The following is a 17,795-nucleotide window of genomic DNA, read 5'->3' as shown; positions in this document are numbered from 1 at the left end:
ATTAAAGATCAATAAACATGGGACAGATAGGTGGCACAGTGGATAAAGCACCAGCCCTGGATTCAGGAGGACCTAAGTTCAAATTTGGCCTCAGATACTTGACACTCACTATCTGTGTAATCCTGGGCAAGTCATTTAACCCTCATTGCCCTGCCAAAAAACCAAAACAAAACAAAACAAAAAACAGAAGATCAATAAACATTTATTAAGTGCCTACTCTGTGCAACTATTGTTCTAAGCACTGGGGATATAAATAAGAAAAAGAAAGATAGTCTCTGCCTGTAATCTATTGGTGTAAGGCAATACACAAAAGGGCAAAAGGGAACTGAATATGGGGGGAGAGGAAACTGCGGGCACTTAGGAAGTAAGTATTGAGTAGAAAGGCAGAATCAGTCTCCAAGATGATGAGATTTCAGCTAATGAGCTTATGCTATGAAAGGCATAATGTTCATGGAGTTGAAACAATATTTTAGGCAAAATGAAGTCGTTTACTCTATTCAACTAGATTAAAAAATGATCACTACATTCAGTCTAAACAATTTAGAGTGTAGAATATAGTCTCTGGTATTTAGGTAAACATAATACCTATCTATTTCCCTATCTATCATCTATCTATCAATCGATCTATCAATCTATTGATCAATTGATCTATCATCTATCTACCTATCTATCCACATATCTATCTATTTATCTATCTATCTATCTAACCACTGACCTGTCACTTTTGTGTAGCACTTTCCTCACAACTACCCAGTTAATTAGGTGGTAAAAATTTAGAGGCTGAGATAGATAAAATTAAATACTCAGGATGGGCATGGATTTTCAGACTCATCTTACTGGGAACTAGCATGATGATCAGCTTAACATAGGGGGCAGTGGGACAAAGGGCACTCATATTATAATACTACAATAAGGCAAGATACATCAGAACAAATCATAAATATCAACAGAATACCGTTTAGAAATGCTTTGGTGAAAATGGTGCTGACCACTAAAATGGGCAAAAAATGAGTATGTATTAAATTATTGGGAGATATGAAAATTTTTATATCATGCCAGTAATATACCCATGATGAAATTAGAAATGGATCTTACCAGGTATAGACAAGGACTTTCTATTGCTTTTTATTAGTAATCTCCTTAGCTCCAAGTAACATAAGATCATAGAACAGATTAATGCATAAATGAGTTAATTCCTAAGTACAAGTTAGATGAAATAAAATTAGAAATTAAGGAGTTATGTCAAGCTAAAGAGAGATGAGTTGAGGCCGCTAAAATCATTGAAAATCAGAACAACACAAACTCTAGCATGTTACCTAATAATTAAATGAATGTCAAAGTGGTTATGTCACATGTTTTGCTTTGTTTTGTTTTTCAAAGAAAATGGACATGTTTAGAAAGGAATTTTGAAAAGTAATTATTTAGGGGATGGGGCCAGGAGCAGGTAGGTGGCACAGTGGATAAAACACTGGTCCTGAATTCAGTAGGACCTGAGTTCAAATCTGGCCTCAGACACTTGACACTTACTAGCTGTGTGACTCTGGCCAAGTAACTTAGCCCTCATTGCCTGGCAAAAAAAAAAAAAGAAAAAGAAAAAATAGGATGGGGCCAAGCTGGCAGAGTAGAAGCTGCAATACATCCCAGGGTGAGGGGAGTCTGGAGGGGCCAGGTAGGCAGGAGGGGAGGGAGACAGGGTCCAGTTTGAAAAGCTAGATTTGTTGTTGCAGGACCACTCCCACAATGCTGGCCTACTTGCAGGTGGCAAAGAAGCAACAGTCCCAGGAGATCATTTTCATGTCCTGGTCTCCCAAAAGGGGCCTAATTGACTTAGCCAAGAAAGTGGGGAGGTTTCACTTCATTGGTTAGCAAACTCTCAGTGAGTTTGGAGTTTGCCACCAAACGAAAATACTGGAAAAGAAATGATATCTTTGGCAGAAACAAGATAGAAAAAATTTGGCCCTTGGTCTTGCAGACAAGTTGAAAAGCCTGAAAGCTTGCACCCATTTTCTATGGATACACCTGGTACTTACATGCATTGAAAGGAAGTAACTGAAGAAAGCAGAGTTTTAACAACCTTTAATAATGCTGAGGAAGAGTCAAATCCCCTCCTGCCTAAACTACGTGTATTGCTGAAAAGCTATAGCACCACTGCAAAAAAAAATTAGTGATGAAAAATCAGGTGAAATTATGAAGTTCTTGGGTGATGTCAAGCTTAATGTTCTTGTCTTAGGAGGAAACTCTGGGTTTATTGAGATCTATGCTTATGGAATATACAAAATTGCTACTATTATAGGATTTTCTAGTTCATGTCTCAGCTTATGCTTATCAAGTGACTTGAAGTCATTATCAATTATTACAGAGATAGGAAATTCCACCAGTATTATATGAGAAATTTCATATTTTCAGCTTGATATTAGACTCGTCTATTTACTTACCTGAAATGAATTGGTTGACCAGAAAGTTTATTCATATTTCAACTCTTTTGCAGTCTATAATGTTATCATTGGCACTCATGTGTGATGTCTGGGAAGAAATATTAGTGCCAATGGATTCTTGTCTTACCAAATTTATACAGGAAAAGAACACAACAACTTCAGTGCAGGATGAGTTGATGAAGCTGTGATTATGCGGGAAAACAAGCCTTGAGCTTCAGTCCCTCTTAATGTACCAGGTGACAGTAAATGCTTTAAAAAACTTTCCCATTCTATGGTCTTCATACTCTAGCACACAAAAATTTGTCATAAGTCACTTGAAGAGGGGTTCTGAGGCCTTACTGTACCATATGAATGAATTGAATGGAATGGCTTCTTCGAAACAAAAATATGAACTGCTTGGACTAGATGCCACTGGAATTGAAGATGCTATTACTTCTGTAGATTCATTCATATTAAACACAGATGGACCTCTTCAAGCTATAGGAAGTAATATGAAAAACTTCAAAGCATTTTTTCTGATAACTGTATGTAGTGATGTTGAGAATGTCAAAAGACCATGTGCTTCCAGAACTGAATAAGGTGACTCAAAAAAGGATATAACATTTTCTTACTGAGCATTTCAATGAACCTCCAGAGTTTTATAAACAAAAAGGACAGTGCTTCAAGGTGGAAAGAGTTGGTCAGTATTTGAAAGATGAAGAGGATGATCTTGTGTCACCACTGAATATTGAGGGGAACTATTGGTATTATTTTCTTCAGGATATCAAGTTCTTTGCTGTTTCCCTATTGTCCTGAAAAGGCATTGCATTTCATGAAAAGACAGATGTGGGGCATTATCAATCATCTCTTACAAAAGCCAGTAAATTTTATTGTAAAATCAGTGAAACAATTTGTCTTTATTCCCTTATACAAAGCTGCCAGAAGTGAGGACTCTACACCTATATTGTTCAAATTGCCCCTCCTCTCCAATAACAAATTTTCACATCTATATTGCATTCTCTTTACTATGTCAGGTAGTTCAGCTTCTAAAATTTACATTTTGAGGAGATATACTGACATATCAAGGTCTGTCAATAATGGACTACTTGTTGGTGCGGTTGGAAATTTCTTCAATACAACAAATGAAAGCTTCAAAAATAGCTCCTACAGCTGATCACGTTTTTATTATAATGAAATGATAACAGCAGTTCTTAAGAAGAATGAAGAACAAGAAGGCAAAGAAAGTTACCATTATGTTTTGTGCCAAGATAATGGAATGTAGTAGATGAGGAAATTTAGCAGATACTCAGGGGCCCACCTGGAGATTGATTTAAACTGATTGAATTGGGGGAGAGTGACTGACTGCTGACTGGCTTACTTCTAGTTAACTAGATTGTAAGCACATCTGGCTGGTACTTAAGAGGGTACATAGAAGGGTATGTTCTCAGAAGCTAAAAACTTTGAACTTTACATCGAGACCACCTTTGGGTCCAGTGAACCAATGAATTTGAATGATGCTAGCCAATCAGCTTGAAGAACCTCCCATTTCTGGGAGGGGAACATGAAGGGGGAAGCAGACACTGGTGAGAGTGTTCTTCCTCTTGTGGTGAGAGACATCAGCTTGGTGGCAGAGGACTTCAGAAGTGGGAGGTTTAGGAAGGCGAGGATTTCCAGGCTATAAGAAATCTGTTATCAATCTTTCTCTTTCTTTTACTATTTTTCAATTAACCGTTAAAAATCTTAAACTCATTTATCAGTGATTTTAGTCAGTTTCCCCCAAAAACTGGGGGACAGATTAGAGCCCACATTTAGAATTTTAAATTACACAGTTTGGTATATACTAAGAAAGCCATTTCAGAGAAGGAGTTCACTGGGACAACTTATAAAAAGTTAGATAAATGGAGTGATATTATAGCTACACATAATGTCTTCCTAGAGAATCAATGGAGAATACTGGAGACTATGAAAGCAAAGTATGTTGCTATGAATAGTGTTCAGAAAGTCTCTTGTGTATTAAGCTCAAATCTTTATCATGTTAAGATATTTTAAATGGATATAGAAGATGATGGAGAGACAAAAGAGGAAGATGAAGAGGAGGAGGAAGAATCTTCATCCTATCATGTGAGCAGGAAGAATTAATTCCATCTGCAGATATCCAAGAAAGTGTTGACAATGGATCTGCTGGGCTGGTGGATGCAGTGGAAGAACATGTATCTAACTTAGATTCATAATCTGGGCTGCAATTATTTCGTATGTTCTCATTATGTTAGTAAGGATTTATATTATGATTTTTTAGAACACCTTAATATTTCTCTTTACCAAAGATATAAACAGATTTTTTGTGAATAATGCATACTTCGATTAAATATGCATCTTCCAAAAATATAGCCATTGGAACAAAAAAAAAGGGTCAGGGTGAGACATTTTTCCAGCTAAAGAAAATTTAGGTCAGCAGGAAAGGTCTATGACAGTGGGGAAGGGGATGACCTACCTGGAATGCACACAGTGGCAGCACAAGTAGTGGGACTTGGAGGTAGCTGCTATATTGGCAGCAATGATGTCCGGAGCTCTCAACCAAGAGATGGTAAGGGGGTCAGACAATTATGTGGTCAGAAAGGACCCTTTGCTAGTAGTGCTTGCAGGTGGGACTGATTAACAACTCTGTTGCTCATAAATAGTTCTCTGTAATTCCAGGGCAGAGAGGAGCACTTCTGGTCAATCACAAGGGAGCAAAGGCCCTTATGGAAGTTTCAAGAAAGAGAATATTCATGCAGGAGTACAGGGAACCTGGTCACAGTTCTAAGGCCAAGAGAAGTGTTAGTACTTGCAGCTGCAGAGTAACAGGGACCCTATCTGGGTAAAAATTAGAGCTTAGGCCAAGAGAGCCGTGACCACATCTCCCCCTGAATCACACCACCTTGGAAGAACTAAAAACTTGTAAAGTCCTGGAACCACTTCTGGGGAACAGAGCATTAAAAAGCCTGAAGCTTAAGACAGTGCCTCCCACTCTCAGGTGAGCAGAATTCAATGGAGCAAACAACAAAAACAACAATTACAACAAAAAGAACTTGACCATAAAAATCTACTGCATGGCAGGGAAGATCAAGACACAAACACAAAAGAAAAGAACAATATGAAAATAGCTACAAACAAAGCCTCAAAGAAAAAATTACAAATTGGACAGAAGCCCAATAAGAATTCCTAAAAAAGTCCAAGAAAGAGATGCGTAGTAGGGGGAAAATTGGAAAAAGAAATGAGACTGGTGCAAGAAAATTATTAAAGGAGTATTATCAACTCAGTTTTTAAAAGGCACCAAAAATACTGAGGAAAATAATATCTTAAAAAGCAGAATTGGCCTAATGTTAAAAGAGGAACAAAAATTCACTAAAGAAAATAATTCCTTTAAAAGGAGAATAGGCCAAATGGAAAACTAATGATTCTATTATATAATTCTGCCTCTGTTAATGGGAGATTATAGACGTGGGGAAGTCCTTTAACCTCTGAAGCTTATTTTCCTCTTCTGTAAACCTGGGATCAAGATACTTGTATTATCTGCCTCAGCGGGTTGTTGTGAGGCATAAATGAGATAATCTATGGAGAGCACTTTAAGTGTAAAGTAGTATATAATTACAAGTTATTTTTTTTATTCTGAGACAGTTAAGGCACTGAAAGATCATGAAGAACACTTTAAGAAAGCAGAGATTACATTTCATCAATTATTTTTTTAAAAGCTCAATGAAGATAATAATTCCTGAAAAATTAGAGTTGGGCAAGTAGAAGCTAATGACTCCATGAGATGACAAAAACCAGTAAAACAAAGTCAAAAGAATGAAAAATATTTTTAAAAGTGATATATCTCGTTAGAAAAACAGCTGAGGGGTAGCTAGTGGTGCAGTAGATAAAACACTGGCCGGGGTTCAGGAGGACCAGAGTTCAAATGTGACCTCAGACATCTGACACTAGCTGTGTGACCCTGGGCAAGTCACTTAACCCTCATTGTCCCACAAAACAAAGAAACAGAAAAAACAAAAAGCAAACAAACAAACAAAAAATCCAGCTGACCTGAAAAATAGATCAAGGAGAGATAATTTAAGAATTATTGTACTACTTGAAAGCCATGATTCAAAAAAAAAAAGCATAGACATTACATTCAAGAAATTGTCAAGGAAAAAACCCCTAATATCTTAGATCGAAATGGTAAAATGGAAATTAAAAGAATTCACTGATTACCTCCTGAAAAAGATCTCAAAATGAAAACTCCCAGAGATGTTATAGCCAAAGTCCATGCCTTCCAGAACAAAGAGCAAATGTTGCAAACAGCCAGAAAGAAACAACTCAATCATCATGGAGATATTATAACCAAAGTCCATGCTTTCCAGAACAAAGAGCAAATGTTGCAAACAGCTGGAAAGAAATAATTCAAATATCATGAAACCACAGTTAAGATTACACAAGATTTAGCCACTTTCACATTACAGAATTGGAGGACTTGTAATATGACATTCAAAAAGGCAAAGGATCTAGTATTAGAACCAAGAATAAGGTACTCGGAAAAACTAAGTATAGTCCTCAAGGTGGAGAGGCAGGAATGGATATTTAATGAAATAGAGGAATTTAAAGCATTCCTAATGAAAAGACCAGAGTCAAATAGAAAAGTTGACATTCAAACACAGGACTCAAGAAATATAAAAAAGTAAACATAAAGAGAAATAATAAGGGGCTTAATAAAGTTAAACTGTTTACAATTGTATATGGAAATATGATTCATGTCACTCCTGAAAACTTTATTATTATTAGGGCAGTTAGAAGCAATCAACATAGACAGAGGATATAGGTATGAGTCAATTAAATTGGGATGATCACCAAAATAAATGAAGGAGTGAGAAAGAGGGATTCACAGGGAGAAAGAGGAAGGAAAAGTTAGAATGGGAGGGGGGATTATCTTTCATAATAGACACATTCAAGGAAGAACAAATGACAAAACAGTAGTGATGTCAGGACACAGATACCTGAAACTCTGGCTTCCTGCAAAACCTAAAAGTGATAGATTTTAATGAGATCCATAATTACTTATTCAAAGGTTTCACAGTTGAACATGAACTACTATTAAATAACTTTAATTGCTCTTTCTCTAATGCAAGACTGATTTTACCTCTCTTATCAGAGGCTACTACATATTTTCTACAAAAAGATAACACCACTGACCCATAAAAATATAAAGCAATTAAATAATAAATAATAAAGTTTATGTACTTTCTAGAAAGAAATTACTGTTTGTATCACTCAAAAATCCATAAATACTTATAGAAAACAATATTGGGTAAGGAGCAAAAAGAATCTGTGAAAAAGTCCCCAGAGTATAAATTTTTAAAAATCAACCATTTTTATTGATTATTACAAACTCTTTGAATCAGTTCCACACTTATGGCTTAGTAATGTATTCCAAATATGCAAAATAGATATAAGCATAGTGAGAATACTAGGTATTTGATGTCTACATGGAAAACTATTTTGTATTTATAACAACCACCAACACAATAATATCAAGAATTATTATTAGAAAGCATGCCATCTTCCATGGAAACATTTTAAGCATGCTCTAGTTCTATCTATTCTTTTTTTTCTTTTTCTTTTTGTAGGGCAATGAGGGTTAAGTGACTTGCCCAGGGTCACACAGCTATTAAGTGTCAATTGTCTGAGGCCAGTTTTGAATGCAGGTCTTCCTGAATCCAGGGCTGGTGCTTTATCCACTGTGCCACCAAGCTGCCTCCTCTATCTATTCTTAAATTCATTATCATCTCCCCTGACTAGAACTCAGAATGACTGAAGTAAAAGAGGTAGTTGTACCATCTTGTGCTATTAATAAATTTGTATACATGGAAATCAATGACTTATATGGATCAACTAAAAAACCAATTAACAACTACTTCATCTTGTGGAAACTTTCTCTAACAATTTCAACATGTTATTTGGCCTCCAAGATAAGCATAACATTTTAAATGTGCATCAAGGAAAATAGAAACTGAGATATTTGAGATTTTTTGTTTTTGTTTTTGTTTTGTTCACAGGGCAATAAGGGTTAAGTGACTTGCCCAGGGTTACACAGCTAGTAAGTGTCAAGTATCTGAGGCCAGATTTGAACTTGGGTCCTTCTGAATCCAAGGCCGGTGCTTTATCCACTGTGCCACCTAGCTGCCCCCAAGATTTGGATTTTAACATGAAGGTCAAGTTGAATCAATGAATGAAGGATATACCTACAAATATATTGTTTTTGCCCAGGCAAGACAAAAAAACACAAGGTTAGCAAGAAGAAAGCTATATGTTAAGAGACTGACTGGCATCCTGAAGTCAAAGCTTAATGGAAAGAGCACAATTGGAACAACGAACTCCTACATAATAGAAGTATTAGAGATTTGGGACAGTAAAAATGGGTGACAATGGATTTAGAAAGTATTCAAACAAAAACTCATATAACATTAGCAAAACAATGAGCTCATTATTTGTTGTTGTTTGTCCTTCCTTCTTGAAGAAGACCAATGACAACATAAAGGTGATGTCTTGACTTAAGCATGAAGGCAGCTATAAAAATATGAACATTTTTTCATCAAAAATGAAAGTGAGTACTGATAGATGTTTCCAGAGCACATTGTGAACAGATTAAACATTTATAGAAACCCTTTGAGTAATAGCATATCTCAATTCACAAAGAAATAGTAAATGTTGACAAAAGCTATAAGCCAGTGGATTTGGTAAATGAAACTAAATAGCTAAATGGCTGAGATACAAAGGTGGAATTAAAAGGCATCAGTTCCTTCCAAATACACCCTTTAAAGAAAGGTCCAAGGCCAGCTATCTCTTGCTTTTTCATGATTGTTCTCCTTTGGAGCAGAATCCATCATGCCTTGGTGCGGGGGATTTTCTTCCCCTCCAACCCCCTCTCTGGTCCCAGTTTTTAATCTTCCTTTAGTGCTTTGTCTTATCCCATTAGCTTATAAATTCCTAATGAGCAGGGACTTTCAATATTTTTGTATTTGTATCTTTAATACTTAGCACATAGCCTGACACATGGAAGGTGCTAAAAAGATGGTTATTGACTAACTGCCTCAGATATAATACTGATCTGTAAACAATTAAGTACAGCATTTTAACAGATGTCACCATACCAGAAGCTCATAATCTCTAAGTTATATGGAAAAATATTTCAAAATACTGTCACATAGTGGAATAAATGAAAATCATGTGGGAAAATATGAACTATATACCACCACCCCTGTCATCCTATTTGCTAGTGATGCACTTTTAGTGAATCTACAAAAGATGAGGATCTAACCCAATACTTTTATTCAATTTGGAAAATCAATTCTTTTACCCACCTGTGAAATTATATGCAGAACACAAAATGTAAGAGAATAGTAATAGGATAGAGTGTTGTTCCAGAACTGAATTTCATTGGGGGAAAAGATGAATAAACAACAGTTAGAGAAAAGTAAGGGCATCTTCAAATCTGGCCTTAGATATTTACCAGCTGTGTGGCCCTAGGCAAGTCACTTAATCCTGTTTGCCTCAATTCCTCATCTGCAAAATGAGCTGAAGGAAATGGCAAACCATTCCAGTATCTTTGCCAAGAAAACCCCAAATGGGGTCACAAAGAGTCAGACATGACTAAAACAACTCAACAACAACAAATGCCTGTGTACATGCATCCATAAGTTAATTTATGACTTTTCTCTAACAGTCCTTGGGAACAGGAGTTGCCCTCATAAGTAGAAATGGTAATGGGAAACACACAGTCATAGACACACACACACACACACACACACACACACACATCAAAAACCAAAACCAAAAAAGCAAAAACCCCTTCCTTCTGTCTGTTCTCTATTTTGGGGGATGTAGAAAACCAGATAAAATGGCAGTTAAGATGAGTTTTGTAACTCATACCACATACACTTACCTTGTACACTTCTTTCTGTGAAATTTTGCAATTTTTCAGTAGCTGTTGGCATAAACAACTGATTAGACATTTGCAAAACAGTGAAAAACAAAACTGTTCTCTCTCCTGTTTTTTTCAGAGTTGTATATCTAAAAGAATCCTTACTCTTACACATGGAAGCATTTATTGTAAAAAAAAATACATTAGGTCAATGCTGAATACTTAAAATTATTTTGTCACGTTTGCAGAGGCCATTTTTTACAACACATTTTGGCTACCATTTATGCTGACACCATTCCACATAGTATTATAGGCAGCTGGCCTGCCTCAGGATGGAAACCAAGAGGCTTGTGGGGGATTTCATATGGAAGTTGGTCTGGAAACTTGGGAGAAAAGAACATCATAAAAGATATTTTTATTCTCTTTTCACTAAAGGCAAATGTATGGTACTATCCAGTGAGGAAAAGTTCTGAAACAATCCTTCTTACCTATTAACTCTTTTAACTCACAGAATAATATAACATTTGCTAAGTCATTGAGTTCATAAATCAGTAAGAGTGTCCTGGAAAAAATAATTAAGGAATTGACTTCTGAGAGTACTTAAGTAATTCTGCTCATATATAGGGCAAGTATATTTATGTTAAACCAGTGGTGTCAAACTCAAATAGAACTTATCCCTGTAGGTCACATATTGATATAGAAAACTACAAATTGACTATGTTGTATTGCATTTCTATTTATTTTACTAAATATTTCCCAATTATATTTTAAATGGTTTGGGCCCAAACTTGTTACTTTTACAGGAACTTCAAGTGGTGGGCCTGTTTGACACCTCTGCATTAATGATTTTCAATGTAGAAGCAAGTTCTTTTTAGTTCACTTTATATATGACATGACATAAATATCCAGGAACTTCCTCATTTATACATGTATCTCTATCTGTGAAAAGAGCAAACCTGGAAACCAATATGAAACTATTCAAAATCAGCTAATTTCAATTAATTGAGAATAATAGATTGAGAGAAAGAGAGAGAGAGAGAGAGAGAGAGAGAGAGAGAGAGAGAGAGAGAGAGAGAGAGAGTTACATCTGGCTCTTTGTGACCCCATTTGTAGTTTTCTTGGCAGAGATACTGGAGTGGTTTTCCATTCCCTTCTCCAGCTTATTTTAGAGATGAGGAACTGAAGCAAATAGGGCTAAGTGACTTGCCCAGGGTCATATAGCTAGTAAGTGTCTGAGGTCAGATTTGAACTCAGGTCTTCCTTCCTGACTCGAGGCCCAGCACTGTATCCAGTGTGACACCTAGCCACCCCAGTGTATGTATATGTATATATTGCATGTAAAATACCCTTTCTAAAGCTACTCTCCAGCTTTCATTCATAAGTTGGGTACCGTGGAAGAGATAATTACTCTATGTTCAAGGTACTCAATGGTTGTGTATCCCTAAAACCAGGGGTCAATGAAAAGTTCATTTACCTTTTGTTTCTTTGACTGTTTTTGCTTTTTTGTGGGGCAATGAGGGTTAAGTGACTTGCCCAGGGTCACACAGCTAGTTTCAAGTGTCTGAGGCCAGATTTGAACTCAGGTCCTCCTGAATCCAGGGCCAGCTCTTTATCCACTGTGCCACCTAGCTGCCCCAGGACTATCACTGTTGATATCAAGAATCATTTACCTTTAATAATAAATCCAAGGACATAATTACCACAAAGCATTCATTCAGCACAGGTTTTTCTCCCCACTTCCCATCACTTATAATGCTTTTGGACTTCTCTGTTCTCTCATGTTCTCCTAGGAAATTCATCACTGGGAAATCTTATGATGGTAAAAGAAAGAATCTGCCTGGTATTCACATCTGATTGGTCCCCTCTGCCCCTCTGATTGGATTCTATGACTAAAGGGCAGGTTCATGAATCTCTAGGTCTCTCTCTAAAGAAGGTGCTCACCACAGTTTCTCCACCCCCACCCCTTTCCCACCAACTACAGTGCTTCTGGAACTCTCCGTCATGCTTCTGCATAAGGTACCATCTTTCCCCATGCCCCCTTCTTTTAAGCTTCCTTTTTTGTGTTATCTTCTCCCATTAGATTGTAAGTTCTTTGAGGGCAGGAAGTATTTTTGATTTTTATTTGTATTTGCATCTCTCATGTTCAGTACAGTGCCTGCCACATTCTACTAGCTGCTTAATAAATGTTTATTGATTAATAAAAAAGACATTTATTGAAATGATATAATAATAAAAGTGGCTAAAAATCACTCCCATAACATAAATATATATATATATATATATATATATATATATCACATCAATAAGAGTGGGTATACACATAGAGGACACTAGTAGAGAGATACACACAAAAGAAACTCAAGTGGTCAAGGAAACTTATACCTCAGAAACTATAAGTATTAGACTGTATGTTTTTCTTGTTCTTCTATTGTTTTCAGACTTCTCATCTTGGGAACAGCATCTGCTGGGCATATCTGAGACCTAAATTCCCTGGGGTTATTCTTCTCTGGTCTTAACTTTCTGTTGGATTAAAATATTTACTACCAAGTAGGCTGTCAGATCTTACTGATGAGTGGAGAAGACAAAATTTTCTCAAGTCTTCTGGAAGAAGCCCACGGGAAAAAGTGAAGAGAGTATTTTTGTCAAGAGCTGAGTTCTTCCTCCATAGATGCCTCTCTTCACTCTTAGAGATAACTCCCTAGAGAGTATATGTGAATCCAGAGGTGGTAGCTTGTTTTTTTGTGTCCACAAAAAGTATAGCTTATCCTTCCATATAATTTCATCAGGTTGATAGAGCAACTTCATACCTCCTAAAGGAACATGACATAAATACTTTACCAATTTTTTACAAGCTGTGAATGGGCCTCCCAACTTTACCATCTGCTTTGAATAGGCCCCCCCACAGTCTGAAACTTCATACAAGGGACAAATGTGTACTACTTTAAGTCTAAAATGAGCAAAACTTTAACGCTTCATTGTCTCTGTTCCCTTTAATAAACCTTTTCAATCTCACCAAGTAGACTAAGGGGATTCAGATGATCAGGAGACCCTTAATCACCATAATCACCATCGTATATAGACTCATACAGCTTATACTAACGTAGATGCAAATTTACCAGAGTCAAGTAGATTAAACTGTACAATAAACTTTTTATAAAGTGATTATGATTATGATAAATCTATAAGAACATTCTTTGATAACTTAAAGATAAAGAAAATTTCTTTTTGTAAAATTCTTAAATCAAATTAGTTTTGTTTTGTTTTTTAATTTTGATTACCCTAACTTATTTTCCAAATTTGAGCAAGGCTCCTTTGACCAATAAGGGATTTTTATTCAAATTTGCAAAGGTAGGGTAGGGCAGCTGGGTTGCACAGTGGATAAAGCACCGACCCTGGATTCTTCAGGAGGACCTGAGTTCAGGTTAGGCCTCAGACACTTAACACTTACTAGCTTTGTGACAAGCACTTAAACCTCATTGCCCCACAAAAAAACAAACAAACAACAAAATAAACAAAGTTGCAAATTAGAGTTTTATCTTTATAAAGTGTTTAGCATGAGTCAAGTCAAATCAGCAAATATTTATTTTGCTCCCACTATATATCAGGCACTCTGTAAAGCACTGGGAATATAAAGAAAGGGAAGAAACAGTTCCTGTTCTCAAGGAACTCATAGTCTAATAGAGACAACATTCAAACTATGAAAAAACAAGATATATACAGGATAAATCAGAAAGTATGACAATGAAAATCTCCCTGAATTTAGTGTGCATTATTATTATTATTAAAAACACCAAATTGTCACAGTATTTACAAAAGTTCTATAAAGATAAGTGAAGATTCAGAAAGGCTGCAACAGCTTAGAAGCTGCTGTTTCCTAACTGACATGTACTTTTCCGGATTAAGATGAAATACATTAAATAAAATTCTGTAGCCTATTAAATGAAAATGTTAGTGTGACTTGTATATGGATAATAAATGATGTTCTTTCCTCTTTACTGCAACACATCATGCCTTTATTCCAACTGTTCTATATTATAGCCTGTTGTATCTTATTCAATGAAACTGAAAATGGCATTGTGATAGAAGATATTAAATAAATTATGAAAAAAACCAGGTTATTTTTACTATATTATGGGGAAATATTTATTCTGTTGTTGTTTAATATTATATAGTCCATATAGGGTAAATATTACACATGACTATAAATATACAACATGCCTCATTCCATTCTGATAATCCAGTAGAGTTATCTGTGATTTTGTTTTTAAACTACATTTGTTTCAAAGTATATCAAGGGACCTTCAATTATAGAAAATGTACAAGCAATATCTCCATATTATAGTGCTTTCTTTAGGGGAAATAGGAAGCGACTACCTTGAGAGCATGGAATCACAGAATTACAGCTGGAAGGGATCAATTCCAATTTCTACTTCAGTATTTTTATAGCTTTGTGACCCATCAATATGAATAGAACAGCAAGTAAGGTAGTGTTGGTGGACCACAGAGGACATAGAAGGGAATAAGAAGACTGGAAAGGTAGGAGGGGCTCAGGTTATGAAGGACTTTGAATTCCAAATGGGAAATTTTATATTTGATCCTGGAGGTGATAGAGAACCATTGGACTCCCTATTTATTTCTTTTTTTAAAATAAAAGTATTTTATTATTTTCCAGTTACATGTAGAGATAATTTTCAACATTTGTTTATATAAGATTTCTAGTTTCAAATTTTTCTCCCTGCCTCCCCTCCCTTCCCCCTCCCCAAGACAGCAAGCAATCTAATATAGGTTATATATGTTCAATCACATTACACATATTTCTGCATTAGTTATGTTATACAAGAAGAATCAGAGCACAAAGGAAAAACCTCAAAATAGAAAAACAACAGCACCAAAAACAAAAGAAATAGTATGATCCAATCAGCATCCATATTCCATAGTTCCTTTTTTTTTTTTCTGGATTTGGAGAGCCTTTTCTATCATGTGTCCTTTGGACCATTCTTGTACCATTGTATTGGTGAGAAGAATCTAGTCTATCACAGTTGATCAACACATAATGTTGATGATACTGTGTACAATGTTCTTCTGGTTCTGCTCATCTCACTCATCATCAATTCATGCGAGTCCTTCCAGGCTTCAAAATATGGAACGCTTTACGAATTTGTGTCATCCTTGCGCAGGGGCCATGCTAATCTTCTCTGTATCGTTCCAATTTTAGTATATGTGCTGCCGAAGTGAGCACACTCCCTATTTATTTCATTAAATGGGTGTTATGTACATATATAAGCATATATATTTATGTGTGTGTATATATATATATATAATTCTAACTTAAATTAATCTTTTTTTTAACCTCATCAAACTATAAAGGTGACCCTTACTTCTTGAAGATCTGTGACTGGTATCTTTCTAAGGAGCAAATGCAGAACCTTATGGTCAATTTGGCCACAAGGTGATAAGTTTTTTTGGTCAAAGCCCAGAGGGGCTTTCTGCATTGACAAAGGGAATACGAATAATGAAAAAGTTTTAGATTCTTAGATTATAATTATATTGACAAGTATGCATATGCTTTGCATACAATATATACTTATAGTATAATATACATATATACATACATACTATATATATGTGTGTGTGTGTGTGTGTGTGTGTGTGTGTGTGTGTAGTGTTCAGTTATCCCGTCCACATCACAGGGGAATGCTGTGCCTCCACAACCTGAAAAATTTGTGTAAAATTATTTTGCCCTCCCTTCATAAAAGAGAAGAAATCTGAATGTTTATGATATTAAAAGATAAAACATGTTGATACTATATAATGCTATACATATATTTTATGCATTTCTTAGTTTCTGAGCTTTTTCTGTGTCATCTGCTGACCTCCATTTATTGTCTATAGCTTGTGAAAAACTCACAAAATTTCCCATTTAACTTCTTATGCTGACCTGCAATATATTGAATCTGCAATGTGGGAAGTCACTATATGGAAGGGTTAATGGTATGTGTATTGTAATATATGTACACACTGTCACATACATACCCATCTCATGCATATGTGTATATGTATATGTATATATGTTTATATTTGAGACGTAACAGGAACTTATCTTTCTCTGTTAGAGCAATAGCAAGTTAGAATGGATTTATTGTATAGATGGGAAAAAGAATTTGAAACTCAATGGTCAGTAAACATTTATTAAGCACTTACTATGTGTGAGGCACTGTGGTGCTTGGATACAAAGAAAGACAAAAGACAGTCCCTGCTCTTAAGGAGCTCACAATCTGGTGGGCACAGGATGAAAGCTGAAGGGTCCAGGGGCAGGATAGGGGGAGGGAAAAGGGTACTCAGCTCAGAAGCAATATATAGTCATTCAGCCAAGGTGGGAAATGATGGGGTGACTGCCTTGGATGCCCTCCTTAAATGCTAGAGGATCAAGGAGGAATTCTCCAATGAATAATGTCCACCCTCTTTTCTCTACAATCAGAGGGAGGGAAGAGCACCAGGAGCAGGGGATACTAAGGAGGAATATGCTTCAGGGTTGACATGTCTTGTGACAGTCCTCTGGCATAAATGAGTATCTGCTGGAAAGACAGAGGTTCTCCTCTCAACCCTTATTTTCTAAGACAGGAATCACAGTGCCCAAGTCCTGACCTGAGGTGCAACTGTCAAAAGGAAAAGTCAGGGTTTATGGCTAAAGAAAATCCTGTGGAACAGACAGTGATATGGGGCAAAACTAGCTACTTAATGAGTTTGAATGCCATGAATAATATGTCGTAACAAGAAGGAGACAGTTTAATATTTAAGTTTTATTGACAAATAATAGGGAAGAGTCAAGGGATGGCAGAAGGGGACCTGATCTACAAGTCAGACATGTACATATTAACATAGAATAATGTTAATTAGCACAGTACAGAGTTGTAGGAATAGTACAGAGGTATAGATCTATTCAATTGGTCCATTCAGAAGGGAAAACTTGGTCCTTTGGGAGCAGCTAGCTTTTGAAAAGAAGAGATCTACTCCCATGCAGTGGGGATGTACACCAAAGTGTCCTGATCTTGGTTGCCACCTAGAGCTTGGCTGATTTGCATGTCAGGGTTCAGGGCACATAGAGAATTTTGGAGGTATACAGGTGTAGGGGGGAAAGACAAACTAGAAGTTAGTAAGATATTATTTTTGGATACACAGCTGTATCAACCTTAAAATACCATGGGCAGTATTTTTCCATGGTCTAATCTTATACTAATGGTTTCCATGAATAGATTTTATAAGCTACAGCCTCCCTTTACGGGAAATTGTCATGGTGGTCTCAAGACTACATGACAAGTGTCTGAGACTGGTCTTGAATCCAGGTCTTCCACTCTAAGAGGCAGGTAGGTGGTAAAGTGGATAGAGCACTGGTCTTGGGAGGACCTGAGTTCAAATGTGACCTCGGATACTTATTAGCTCTGTGACCC

The 17,795-nt window shown here is 36.3% G+C and overlaps 1 non-coding gene and 1 pseudogene across 1 annotated transcript; one reads left to right on the top strand and one right to left on the bottom strand.

The window, feature by feature from the left end:
* The first annotated feature begins 1,740 nt into the window (after positions 1-1,740).
* LOC122751792 lies at positions 1,741-4,645 on the top strand (annotated as a pseudogene).
* Positions 4,646-15,481: 10,836 nt separating this feature from the next.
* Positions 15,482-15,586, bottom strand: LOC122752109. Its single transcript, XR_006355909.1, has one exon. It is a non-coding gene; the product is annotated as a U6 spliceosomal RNA (small nuclear RNA).
* Between the last annotated feature and the right edge of the window lie 2,209 nt (positions 15,587-17,795).

This window comes from Dromiciops gliroides, chromosome 3, assembly GCF_019393635.1.
Source record: "Dromiciops gliroides isolate mDroGli1 chromosome 3, mDroGli1.pri, whole genome shotgun sequence".
Taxonomy (NCBI): domain Eukaryota; kingdom Metazoa; phylum Chordata; class Mammalia; order Microbiotheria; family Microbiotheriidae; genus Dromiciops; species Dromiciops gliroides.
The sequence above is the reverse complement of the archived record's forward strand: the minus strand, read 5'-3'. Positions and strand labels throughout refer to the sequence as shown.